Below are 13,845 nucleotides of genomic sequence, written 5' to 3'. Positions count from 1 at the left end.
TTTTGTCTTTTTCTACGCATAGGAGTCATCCCAAATTGCCTTGGAAATTCTCTTTTACTCACCATATGGCAATGCTACGACTATTCTTCATGCTCACCCTTTGCTTCATCAATTTGCTCATCATCAGCAAAATACAACCTTCCCCGTAAAATAGCACCATTTACAAAATAATATGTCACGGCAAACATATACCATCAAATACAATTATATGCTCCTAAATTCATCTATATGAACCTATATGTTCTTTAAGATAGCCAATAAATTAAGTGAAAAGGCCCTAAATATAGCCTTTTTATGGAGTTATCAATATCTTATTTACTGTATGCATTGGGCTTTGATATCTGATTTACCGTATACTTCTGAAATGATTTCTAGTTACCGTATTTTTTTATCTGATTTTGGAATATGAAATGTTTTCATGTTTTTAATGAATTAAACTACCGTTTTCACTCAAATACATGCATATTTACTGTCATTAAGAGTATTATTGGCGGAAGTATCCCACGCTTAATTTATGACTTGTAAGACCTTACCGCATGCGCCTCTACTTTGTGCATAGGGTAAGTCCTTACCGCAAATCCTTATGCTATGAGTATAAAGTCCTTACCAGGTGTACATGTGGGTGTATGATTCAGGGGAACATGCACATTCTGGTGTTAGGATGGGGGTAGAGTTTGTGTTTTAAAAACATGTTTTATAAGTTAATTTTTTTATTGAAGTATTTATTTGAATGCTTTTATACACCGTAAGGAGCACACTGAGCTTTTTAGCTCACCCTTTAATTTTTAACTTTTCAGATATCACTAGACAGCAGGCTAGCAAACTTGACATCAGGAGGATCGATCGTTCTCCTTTTTGTACCCATTCTATATTTCTATAAGTCCTTTTTGTTATATTTTGGTGAAATGAGTTTTTACTACTTTCTTTATGTGTCTATATTATCGGTATTTCGTTTATGGGCATGTATATATATTTACCGTAGGAACCTTACTTGGATATTTCTGTAATTTTACTGATATATGTATTTGATCTTCTAGAATAGATTTTTGACTTCGTTTTAAATACAAAAGGGTTTATGAAAATGATATGTTTCTGCCTAGATTCGGTCGTAACGTCTAGGCTGAGTCTTGGGGGTTACATACATATACTCCCTCCGTCCCATAAAAAATGTCCCTTATTGACTTCTTAAAAGTCAATTTTTTTTAACTTTGAACATGATTATTGAAAATGTTTTAAATAATTAAATTTCATAAATATAAATTTGAAAACTACTTGATTGAAGGTTTTTAAAATATATTTTTACATATTTTTATCAATAATAATTTTAAATAATATCTGGTTAAAGTTTTAATAAAATTGACAAAAAATCAATAATGAACATATTTTGTGGGATAGAGGAAGTATAAATTAAATACATTTAAATTATAAAAAAACATTTAATTTAATGGTGACATGTGCCACCATCTAATTGGTGTATTAAATTTATTGAATTAAGTTTATTTTAGGACCAAATTGATAGAATGTATAAGTATTGAGGACTAAATGTATTATGTCGATTTTATTAACTTCTAAGACAGTATTTCCTGTAGAAATTAACGGCAAGTGGCTTGGTTGAGTCAATTAAATAGATAAGTGATCTGATTGACAAATTTGAAAGATCGGTGATAAAAATAAAAGGGCTAAATAATTAGGTGGCTAATGATATAATTTACTCTATTGAAAATGGTTGACTACGTCAATTCGCCAAGTGATAATCTGTAAATGGCATATATGACATTATCTGTTATATATTATATTTTCATTTAATAAAATGAAATTAGTACTTTTTTAACATGAGAAAAATAATAATTTTTATGTGATAGTAATGAAAATAGAATACAGAATATAAGAAAAACAAAGATATTTAGAATTTGTGAATAAAAAGCTTAGTGGTAGTAATGGCAACAGGAAAGAGGAGCATCAGCAATTTGCTCTCTCAAAATTTGGCAGAAAATTGAACAGAAGTATTAGAAATGTATTCGGTTCGATTAATTTTTTAATAAAATATGAGTTGATATGAGATTATTTTAAAAGTAGAACCGAAATTAAATGATACAAAAGTTAAAATTTTCAGTCAACTTTTACGATTTTAATTATTTATCATTTTTTAACTTAATATTAAAAAATCAATTTTAAACTTAAATTGAATATAAACACCCAAATTCAAATTCATAAAAATAAATAATATTAGTTTTAAAAGTTTATTAAATGTATTTATAATAAATTCAAAACGAATTTAATTTAAATTATTATTTTTCTCTTTTATTTGATCCATAAATGTTTAGGTCAACGGTGGCTCCTCGAGTCCACAGCCAGAGCATACCTAAGACTCAATTGGAATTTTCATAGGAATTTACAGATTGTCCACTAAAAATAATGGTGGTAGGATTCGAACTTGACTTTATAAACTCAAATTTCTAAATCCCAACCATTAATGCCAACACTCGTCAGACTTTTTCTCTTTTCTGTTCAATTTGAGATAAACGAATTTCACATAAGAAAAAAACTCAAAATTAAATTAAACTGTAAAATTATATATCTGAATCAAACTATAACTAAATCACAAAATAAAAAAGCTTAAAGTATAATAAATTGTATAATAAGATTCAATTTTCTCAATTTCCGTTACCATCCGTAAATACAGGGCAAAAATGCCAGAATAATGCATGTGGGGAATATGTTTTCCAAAAATAATCCCCTTTGCCTATTATTTTCCCAAATGGGGTGAAAGCTACAGTGAAGCATGTATAACTTGGGATCTCTCGACGTCTTCAGGCTTAATTTTCGTATGCATAATGGAAACGATAAAACCATCTGAAAATCTCAGTGTCTTCAGTTGTGCATAAACTCTGGTGTTGCTGCTGCTGTATATAGGGGGCCTGGACGTGAACTAATGGTGCAGCAGATTTCTCTGCATGAGGCGCAGGCGTGGAAAATCACGGCGTCTTCAGCTTGCATGGAATCTCTGCATGCTGCTGCTGGGATTTCTCGGCGTCTTCTTCAGGCATGGGCGGGGGGCCCGAGACTCATGCATGCATTGGGATAGGTTTAATAATTAGACCAATAATGCATGCACCAGTTATGTTATAAAATAGGGGTTTGGTTTTGTATTTCATTGCTTGCATGAGTCGGTTTTAATTTACAGAAGCAAATCGGCAAAATAGTGAGGATCGTCAACAATTTTTTTTCCATTAGTTTCAATTGGAGCTGCTGCTTTGCTTGAAGTGGGTTTTCAGTGATAATTTTTCGAGTTTTGGTTTAACGTTGTTCAAAAACACGTAAGTTCTCTCTCGTTTCCCATGTGATAAATTGGAATATTAATTTTTTCTAGATTTGTTAAAACATGGCAGAAGAAAATGTTCTTTTGAGGCTATATGGTAGATAAATTTTGAGTCATTTAGGAGCATTGGTATTATGATCGAATAATATTTTTTATTTGAGAAAGGTGAATTAATGCTAATTACATGGATTAACAAATTGTAGGATGACGAACAACGAGTCCTTCGTTGTCGACTTATCAATTGTGAGATGCCAAATCAAGGTATTGTCGATAATTTAAAAATGGTCGGCTTTTATGATGTCGTTTTTGTAAGAGAATTTAGGTTGGTCCCCGGTTTGATCAGTGCATTAATTGAACGGTGGGCACCAGAAACTCGTACTTTTCATCTTCCGTGTGGTGAATGTACGATCACTTTGAAGGATGTGGCTTTACAACTCGGGGTTTCTACAATTGGAATAGCAGTGGTGGGAAATGTTGATCTTGACGTGTTTGCAATATGTGAGCAGTACCTTGGGAAGGTACCACAAAAAGAATTAACAAAAGGGTCACGGGTGAGATTATCCTGGTTGGCAAATGAGTTTAAGCTCGATCCTCATTGTAGTGAGCAAGACATTATATATGCAACTCGAGCATATATATTACGGTTGATCGGGGGAATCTTGATGCCGGATAAATCCGGTAATCTTGTCCATAGACAATATCTTCCAGTTTTGGGTGACTTATTTATTACCCGTCAGTATAGTTAGGGATCGGCAATATTGGCGTTCTTGTATCGCGAGATATGTGAGGCGTCATTACTTGTAAATGATGCGTATACGACTGAAATTGGTGGATGTACGATGTTATTACAATCGTGGGCATGGCATAAAATTCCATGGTTAACACCGATTAGCCAAACTGCAGTTGACTTTCCTCTTGCTGGAAGGTAATTTTTTGATTTAAAATATTAGATCTTAAATTAATTAAAGAAAATTTTGTAAAGGGAAAATAATTAGAAATTTTTATTTTGATTGGTATACAGATGGAGGCATAAAATAGAAATAACAGGGTTGGTGCACAATAACGTGAAAGAGTTTAGGTTTAAGATTGACATCAAATGCAAAGTTGATGTATATATAAAATTAATTAGCGAATTTATTTTTTATTATGTTTATATTATAATATTGTTATTTATTTATTTATTTGAATTTTATAATTATTTAATTAAATTATAACTATATAATTTTGTTTTATAATTTGGAGGTCGTACGATGATAGAGAAATTATGTTGTGCGTACCGCAACATGTATGAGAGGGTTGTCAATATTGGTGTGATATTAAAAAATTGATCTATTTTGCATTTGTGGAGTTCCAATTTTCTGATAGAGTGTTGAGGCAGTTCCGCTTCCACCAACCTATTCCAGGAATTCCAGAGAATCACGTACTATCTACTTGGACCATACGTTTGCAAAATGGAAAACCTTCTATGCATGACTTGAATGCCCAAAAGAGTCTATGAAATATTCTCTTCCCTTGAAGAAGTTGACCTTCTCGGTTGTATGCAGGCATGGTCTGAGACTTCACGATGGTTCTAGGTATGAATTGTTTCATAGCTCGTAACAAATCAGGTAACTCACTGTATGATGTATCCCAATCACCATATATCAACCTCTTTGCCTTCTCCTTCGCATGCCAAACAGGTTTGTATTTTACATTGTATTTGAACTGGTCTCGAATAGATGCAGTTAACACCGAGAAAGGGATCCTTGGATTTTGTTCAACCAAAACCTTCACATATTGACATATTACATCGGAGTCTAGTAGTCAGTGATCTTGTTCGATAGAGTTTTTCAAACATGTGTGTGGACCATTAACCACCAACCTACCCAGGATGTTAATGGATAATTAATAACCACCAACCACTAACCTACTAGAGTTATTAAAAGATAATTATTAACCACCAACCACCAACCTATTGATATTATTAACGGATAATTAATGCTTAAATCTATTTATTTTATTCAACCTATTGATATTATTAACGGATAATTAATGTTTAAATCTATTTATTTATTTTGTTCATAGGAATTAATGAGAACAATATACAAAAATTTTAAATTATTTTTTAAATATTAATCAAACTTAAATTTTAAATTTTTAAATTAACAATAATACTCAAATATATGATTATGTTTGTGAAGCTAGAAAATACAATTCGTTACCGAAATTTCAGTAAAAAGAGCCACAGAAGCACTGGATGTAAAACTTATAACATATACGATTGTCAAACCTGCAACATCGTGAAAAAAACAATGCAAAGAAATAAGATAACTATAAAAACACTGAGTTTTTAACAAATATATACACATCAAACGTAAATATAAAATTTAAAATAAAAATAATAGAACAATAAAATTTACATAAAACTTACCAAATATTTGAATTATTTCTTCTTCTGTTCGAACTTTTTTATCTCCTTTTTTCCCTACTCTCTCTCAGCCATGCAAGCTTTCTTCCTTTTTTTTTTCTAACTCTACCCTTCTTCTCCCCCGAACTCCCAACACCCCATATTTATAAACCATATCGGTTTGAATCATTGGTGCACAATAATTCAAAATTATTTTCGCACCGACACCAACACATGCATTTTTCGGTTACTGCATACACTCTGCACAAACAGAGATTCCCACGCCATGCAGCAGCATCTCCCACATAGAGATTCCTTACGTTCCCGACCCCCACAACTAAAGACGCCGAGAAATCTATTTCTATTAGGAATTCTAACCCTAAAGACGCCGAGATTTCCAACAAAGGAATTCCAACCCTAAATGCATAATTTCCTTGAAGACATCAAAATTTCCAATAAGGGAATTTTAACCCCAAAGATGCCGAGATTTCCAACTAATTTCTAAAGGTTGGTTGCATGGTTTCCTTGAAGACGTCGAAAGATCCAATAAAACCATGCAATACTATAGATTTAACCTCATTTGGGGAAATAATAATAAAAGTGGATTATTTTGGGAAAAAATAATCCCCATGCACTATTCCGGCCATTTTACCGTAAATAAAGCCTACCCGGTAAACAATTCAATCGACTTTGAATTATTAATTAATTAATTTGCTAGAGTATTAAAAAATTGAAGGGTCGGCGGACAAAAGTTATTAAAAAAGAAAAGATTTGTCAAACCACCGCACCCCAAGCCTCTCTCGCTAAACCACGTGAACGGTGAATTCCATCTTTCCAAAAGTCCTCGGCAAGTCTGTCGGACACGTGGGGCATCCACAAGTTTACTCGCACGTGGACCAATAGCGTCAACTATACTGATCGTCTTAATCTTGTCCACTAGTTCCGATAGCTACCCGTTTTAGCGCCGCCGTTGTTTTGATCTCCTCGCCACGTTTCATCCTTATTAATTAAAATATTGTTTTATTCCCTTTCAGAAGGAAAAAAAAAACAAATAAGTGGAGTGCTTATTTTCAAAATTAATCAATAAATAAATATATATACAAATAAGTGGAGTGCTTCTTTTGTTGGATTCTTGTCCAGAACCTCCTACGAATCTCATCGTGTTTTGTTTACTGTTGAGTAGCTTTGTGCTGTGGATTTCGGAGCCTTCCTTTTACGGTGACGTTTTACCTTTGTTGTGGGAACAGTCTCTTTCTATTTTTCTTATCTTTGGAGTATTTGATTTTCAGGTGAAAATTGTCAGTTTCGGATGAGACTTTGTTAGGAGATCGTTTCTGTTGTATTTTATTTTTTTGATTGACACTTACTGTTTTAATTGATTTGTTTAGATTTGGTTTTCTGGTAGATATATTTTGTGTGAGTGTGTGTGGTTGCCCAGAAAATGCAAGAAATGAACCGGAATTTAATGTTTTTAACTAAAAGTTAAGGTAATCCGATTGTTAAAGTGCTTACAATTTTTATTGCTTTTTATGTTAATTAAATTAGAATTTTTATTTTTCTCAATTCTTATGAGGTTTGGTTGTTGAGGAAAACGATGCGTAGCTAAAATAGTTTTGCACATGAAAATTAATTAATTTGAAGATGCTGGATTATTATATATTCAATGCTATAAGTGTTGCAGATTAAAGTAATTTATTTTTTGTTTGATTTGAATTCACAGCTTTTAGATTTTGAACTTAATTATGGTTCAACAATTTGAGCTGGTCTAATTCTCTCAAGGGCTTTCCTGATCCGTTATAATACTCTGTTTCTGTGTCAGAAAGCTAAACCAGACATAAATGTCTGCGGATCTTCGAGGAGAAGGATCTTGGAGGAATGCCTGAATCGTGCATGTTTGAGGTAAGTTTCTCGATGATTTTAGTAAGTTCATTTAGTTTACTTCCATGTCCTAGCTGTGTGGTGCCACCGTGTCAATAAATTGTTTTGTGGGATGCAGTCATTTTAACTTCTTGATTCAACATGAGATTTGGTTTTACTTTCAGTTGCTCACTAGAACTAGATTTCACATGTCAATAGAACTCAAAGGTTGTTAGTGTGGAATAGTGCCTCTCTTGTTATGATAATAGTGGAGGTATGTATTGAAAAATCGAGGGTGTGATGGATTTATCATGGAAAAGAAAGAATCTTAACTATTTTGAAGCTTTTTGGCTCCTTTATTTGAGGGTTTGCTGTTGCCTTTTGACTTTGTTCGTGAATTGGGATTTTAGGGTTCATTTTGCTCACTGTCTTTTTGGAGCAGGCTAGATTTAATTCCTAGTTTTATATTTGTATTCTGTCAACGATGAAGTGGGTATTTTCTTTGTTTATGTGATAGACACCCATCAATGATTTCATCCCTAAATGGTTTTATTCGTTTAATTTACGGTGTTTATCATGGATTGAACCTATGCCGGTTAACTGGAGATTAATATAATTTTACCAAATAACAATAGCTTCATACTAATTTCTTCTTGTCAGAGTGTTGTTTTAGATAAGATTTTATTCACTTCAAGGACTAGATTTGCTAATATTTAATTGTTTTATAATACCCATTTTTCGTGCAATAAAGCCATTATCTAGTGCAATGGGTTTAACCTTGGGGTTGAAGTGTGCTAGAGCACGGACTCAAGCAGAATGTGACTGTTTTGCCAAAAATACTTCGGAATAGAATAAATCTGATTGGCTCATAATTGGCTGGCTTCACATTGCATTTTCAGATGTCTTGAGACTCCTTGGTAACCTTAATGTTTTTGGTAGCCATACCATTTTATGGAATATTTGATAAATAGTTTCAAATTATCGAATTTCATATTCTTCATTTTAATTTCCTTTGATGAAGAATTACTGATTGACTTAACTTTAGCAATTCATGTTGCAGCTTGTAGATAATCTTTGGGATGAGTTTGGCGCTTGTGATGGTCATATAGTGCCAAGTACTGTTGATGAATGTGGTGCTCAATTCAATGCTCATGGTGATAGTCGAAAAAAACCACGACATGAAGTGATTGAAGCTACTAGGAATGCCTGAGGATATGACTCAATATAGTATTTTGGGGGAGAAGGAAAAAGGTTTAAATATGTTGACCAGAAACAGAATGTTAGAGAAGGTTCTATGGTCTCACAGTCTTGATGGTATGTTGTCCACTTCAGGTGATAATGAATCACTATGTCCAAGTATGTCCAACCATGGTCTAAAAACTGGCAATACAGATTTAGTTGGCAGTGAATTTTGTGCTGATGATTCTATCTTGTCTGACAAGTGTGCAACAGAGGACAATAACATTTCCTGTTTTCCGCTAAATCACATAACGGAAGCTGATGGCAATCTCAGCTTTTTTATTACTCATCATGAAGACAAAGAAAACAGTGATCTTTTATATTATGGCTGGGGAGACATCGGCAGTTTTGATGATGTTGACAGGATGTTCAGGTAGTTTATAAAATCCCTTTATTAATTATTTTTCATTTTATGCTTTGCTTTGTAAACTCCGACTTGTAGCTGGAGTAAGACCTCTCCATGTTAGTACCTACAATCGTTCATCTGCAGGTATCCATGTATATGTACCTGCACCTTGTACATCCGTGCACATGTCTTTATGTTTACAAAGTACTAATAATATTATCCTTTCTTATTTTTCTGGCAGAAGTTGTTATTCAACATTTGGGTTGGGGAGTCTCGGTAATAAAGATGATTTGCACTGGTTTTCATCTTCACATGTGACTGAAGGATCCCAAGATGCATTTATGGCTGATGCTAAACTCAATAGTATACCACAGCATTGTGCAAGTTCTAGACCAGACAATGCAGTTTCTTCAACTATTGATTTCAGCAAGAAAAGTGTACACCCAAGTGACAAAATAGATTCCAGTAATATAAAAGGTGATAACTCTGGTTTTGCTCACTTGTCATATTTAAATCTATCCAATGAAGAATCTGAAAGTACGGATGAATTGACACCCAAGGAGCAGGTTAGTAAAATGCTTCTTGTTTCTTGAAGTTATCTCTACCTATTGATTATATGTATGTGTGTGTGTATCCAAATTTTGATGCCTAGAACTTGTTTTCCGCCAAAAACTTCACACACTCCTTGTTTCTGAATATAAATTTCATGCTACAACTAATTAATATGAAAAGTAGATTGTGGGACTTTGAAGGTAAATGCAGCTTATTATTACCATGATTTACATCCTCTCTATAGTGCTTGTTCATAGTTGACATAGATTTCCAATTTAGTAGAGCTGGATAATGATCAACAGCTCTACTCATTAGCTGGTTTTAGAAGAAAGATTCTTCTCTTAAGTTTTGCTTGTCATATTGTTCCCGTGTTGAATTTATTGCCAAATTACAGACGAGTCCTCCACAAATGCAGTCGAAGCAACTGAGTGCATCAGGAGAAAGAAAAGATAAACATCTGGAAAATGGTAGTTCCTTTCACGAATATGGTAACATCAAGCAGTCTGCATGTGTGAAGAACTCCTCTTCTGAGTTGTGCTGTCAATTCTTTTCTCCATCAGGCCTTCAGCAGCACAAACAAAATGTTGGACCTGATTCTCCGAGTTACGCACGGAGAAATATTCCTTATATGCATCTCAGCGACATCAGTCCTTTGGATTATATTTTAGAATGTCCAACTTTATCTAGTACCAAATCTGAAAATAATGGTAATCCTTCTTCAACAAACGAGCCATCTTATGCTCCAGATCAGGTGCAGTCTATAGAGAGCTCTAATGGGCCTTCATTTGGGGCTTCTGACATTACAATGAATGAGAAGAGGGGAAATCTACATTACCCACAAGATACACATGCCCCACTCAAAAGGAATGTCAAACCTGCAAAAGTGGGCAGTAAAATGGCATTTTATGATCCAGTTACTGTTCAAAAGCAGGTCCATCAATCTGAACAAAATGAAGGTCATAGTGAAGTTGAAGGAGCTAGTGAAGGAAAGCCAGCAGAATTAGATTCTTCAAATGATCAGCTGAGCTCTTGTACGAGTTCTGTGCTGGATGAAGTCTCACTAGAAGCATCTGGTTTTTGGAAGATTCAACAGGTCATGGAAAAGGTATAATAGATGGAAAGATTTTGTGATGTACATGTTCATTTTGGTAATCAAGAAACATGGTAATTGATCAAGTTGAACTGCTTGGATTTTCAGTTGAACATCAGGACAAAATTGTGCATACGGGATAGTCTCTATCGATTGGCTAGGAGTGCTGAAGAAAGGCATCATTGCACAGATATGAAAGGTGACATCAGAGATGAAAAAGCTGCTGTTGGTTCATGTGTGGCCAAAGACACTAACAAGTACGTGTCTGTTTGTTGAACATGAATATCTTTTTACATTGCACTTTTGCTCAAGTTTGACCATTGACTGGTGATACATAGGGGTACATACTGAATTAATGATGGTGTAGAATATTTGTATCGATTTATCATTTGTTTGTTGAACATGAATTTCTTTGTACATTTGCAGCTTTGCTAAATTTAGATCATTTGGTGATACATAGGGACCCTACATAGGGTACATACTGAATAAATGATGCGGTAGAATATTTGTATCATTCAATCTTTGGTTTCCTAGAAGTTGGTGACAATCCAGCTAGATGTTAGGTACAATCCACCTAGCTTGTGCCAAAATCAGTATATTATTAAGGCACTCATTATTTCGAATTTTGAACTTTAGACCTATGTTACCTTTACTTGGATACAAGTATACTTAATTTTGTCTGGATATAGGATCTTGATACAAGTATTTCAATAAAGATGGAAAGTCATTGAATAGCTAAAGACCTCTAGTTTAAAAAGGCAGCCATGTGAGTTATGAACTTATCTATTAAAAAAGCAGCCGTGTTAGTTATGGACTTGCCTATTGGAGAAGTAGCCATGTGAGTTATGAACTTACCTATTGGAGAAGTAGCCATGCGAGTTATGAACTTACCTATTGGAGAAGTAGCCATGCGAGTTATGAACCTATCTACTAGAATAGAATTTAATATCAGTCTGTGATATTGAGCATGTTGATATAAGCTCTCCGTTGCCTACAATCCTCCTTTTTGCTATTAGTTTAGTGAAGAAAGAAAATAATAGATGAATGCGGCAATGCCCCCTTTGCCTCTTTTCGACTATTAAACTTGGTGTTACAACTGGAGTGTGATGCTTGCCAGGGATGGACCTAGGAATTTAAAATTAATATATATTTTAGATTTTATCTATGCGTCTTTTATTGAAAATTTGTTTTCGCCCCGTAAAATTCTACAAGTTTGCCCCCAACATAAAATCATCATGCATTCATCCTTTATTCTAAACTATTTACTTGTTACATCTCAAGCGTCATGTGCATAGTTATGTGTTGTATTTCAATGAGTTGTATTTCTTGTAATTACAAATAGTGGGACCTTTAAGGTACATTGGATTAATGGATGTGGAAACTGGCACAAACGCTATAGATAGATCCATAGCACACCTACTATTTCACAGGCCTTCAGTAGATACCAAGTCTCACGGCATGGTAAGTCATCGTTCTTTATGTTGATCTTAAAGAAACTTGATGTTTGATAGCCTGAAAAGCCTTGTTGAATGACAGATTCATGGATCCATAACGTGAGTAAGAAGAATCTGATGCTGTTTCATGTTGGACTGGGGTAACTATGAATTCGTTAACATCAGTGTTAACTCCTTGTAAAATATGTAAGTTTTACTTGTATTGTCAATCCTTGTAAATTGATCTATCTCGTCAGAGTATTTTCTTTTTCATGCTATATTTTAGGATATTCCAAAATATCAATGCATACAAACGTAACATTAGGTATGATTTTGAAAAAAAAAATAGTTGAACGATTAAAACGGAAATAAAAGTGATAGTTGGGTACTAAATGTCTAGTTTACCCTATAATTTCCATCAATTGAGCAACATAAAGTGCTACTCAAGCAGATGTGATTCAATGAAATATTAATCCAAGTCATAATTCATAATATTCTATAGCCCAACAAATAAAAAGAAAACTAACAAACCCTCATCACATGATAGTAAGAAAAGTGATAATAATGCCCGCAAGATATCCTAGCAGAGAGCTTCTGATGCTTAAAGTTCAACAAATTATCCAAGATGAAGACTATTTGAGAAAATTACCCAAAACAACAAAGTTAGCAAGAATACAATACTGTAATGATAGTTACTTGCAATGGGAAACCTTGGTTTTTAAAGGCGCATTGAGGCGCGAAGCACTTTTTATGTTAAAATATTAAATAATTTATTGAGTACATTCATACCCATTATCTACTAGTTTATTCTTAAGACACTTAATCTTCTCTCCACACCCTTTCCTTTCATCATTGTTTGTCCCCTCGTAAAGTGTCGAGACTCATTTACCCTAGTTTCTAAAATATTTTAACATAGAGTTAAGATTATCTTAATTTTGATAAGAAAACATGGATATAGGATAATTATATGGTCATTATAGAACAATGATTTATATTTAATTATTTTATTTATTTTTAAATGCTACAAATTAATTTTATTATCAATTTAAAACCTTATATAACTTTAAATTATTATAAAAATTAAATTTTATATTTAATAAATTTTATTAGTAAACATCATTTAATTTAATACTTTATTATTTTAAAATTAATTATATATATTGTTACATAAATTAATTAAGAAAATATAAAGATATTATAAAATTATTGTATACTTTTAATTAAAAGCAAGAAAACAACAGAAGAAGTTCTAATGGGCTTGTTATAAATAAAAAAAATAGAATTGGGCTATTAGTTTGGTCTGATTAATAGAATATGTGTTGGGGTTAATATGTACTTGTAACATCCTCCGTACCGGGTTAGTGATTAAATTGTGAGATTTAAAAATTCAGTGACCTAATTGGGATAAATTGAAAAGTTCAAAGAATTGATTGAAATGTTTGGTGTAGGATCAAATAGCAAAGAAGGGGGAACCAAAAGGGCAAATGAGTCTTTTAACAAGGAAAATAAATAAATCTTAGTTGATGACATTTATTCCCACGTGGAAGCTATTGGAGAGAACCAAAGTTTCCAGATTTCTCTTATTCTTCTCCACCGTGAAACCAAGCTAAAGGTGAGTTTTCT

General features: G+C 33.2%; 1 pseudogene; it reads left to right on the top strand.

Moving 5' to 3' along the window:
* Nucleotides 1–6,842: 6,842 nt before the first annotated feature.
* On the top strand, nucleotides 6,843–12,401 carry LOC120121816 (annotated as a pseudogene).
* Nucleotides 12,402–13,845: the final 1,444 nt, after the last annotated feature.

The sequence above is a fragment of the Hibiscus syriacus genome, unplaced genomic scaffold, assembly GCF_006381635.1.
Source record: "Hibiscus syriacus cultivar Baekdansim isolate YM2019G1 unplaced genomic scaffold, ASM638163v2 tig00110383_pilon, whole genome shotgun sequence".
Lineage (NCBI taxonomy): Eukaryota > Viridiplantae > Streptophyta > Magnoliopsida > Malvales > Malvaceae > Hibiscus > Hibiscus syriacus.
This window is presented reverse-complemented; position numbering and strand designations above follow the sequence as displayed.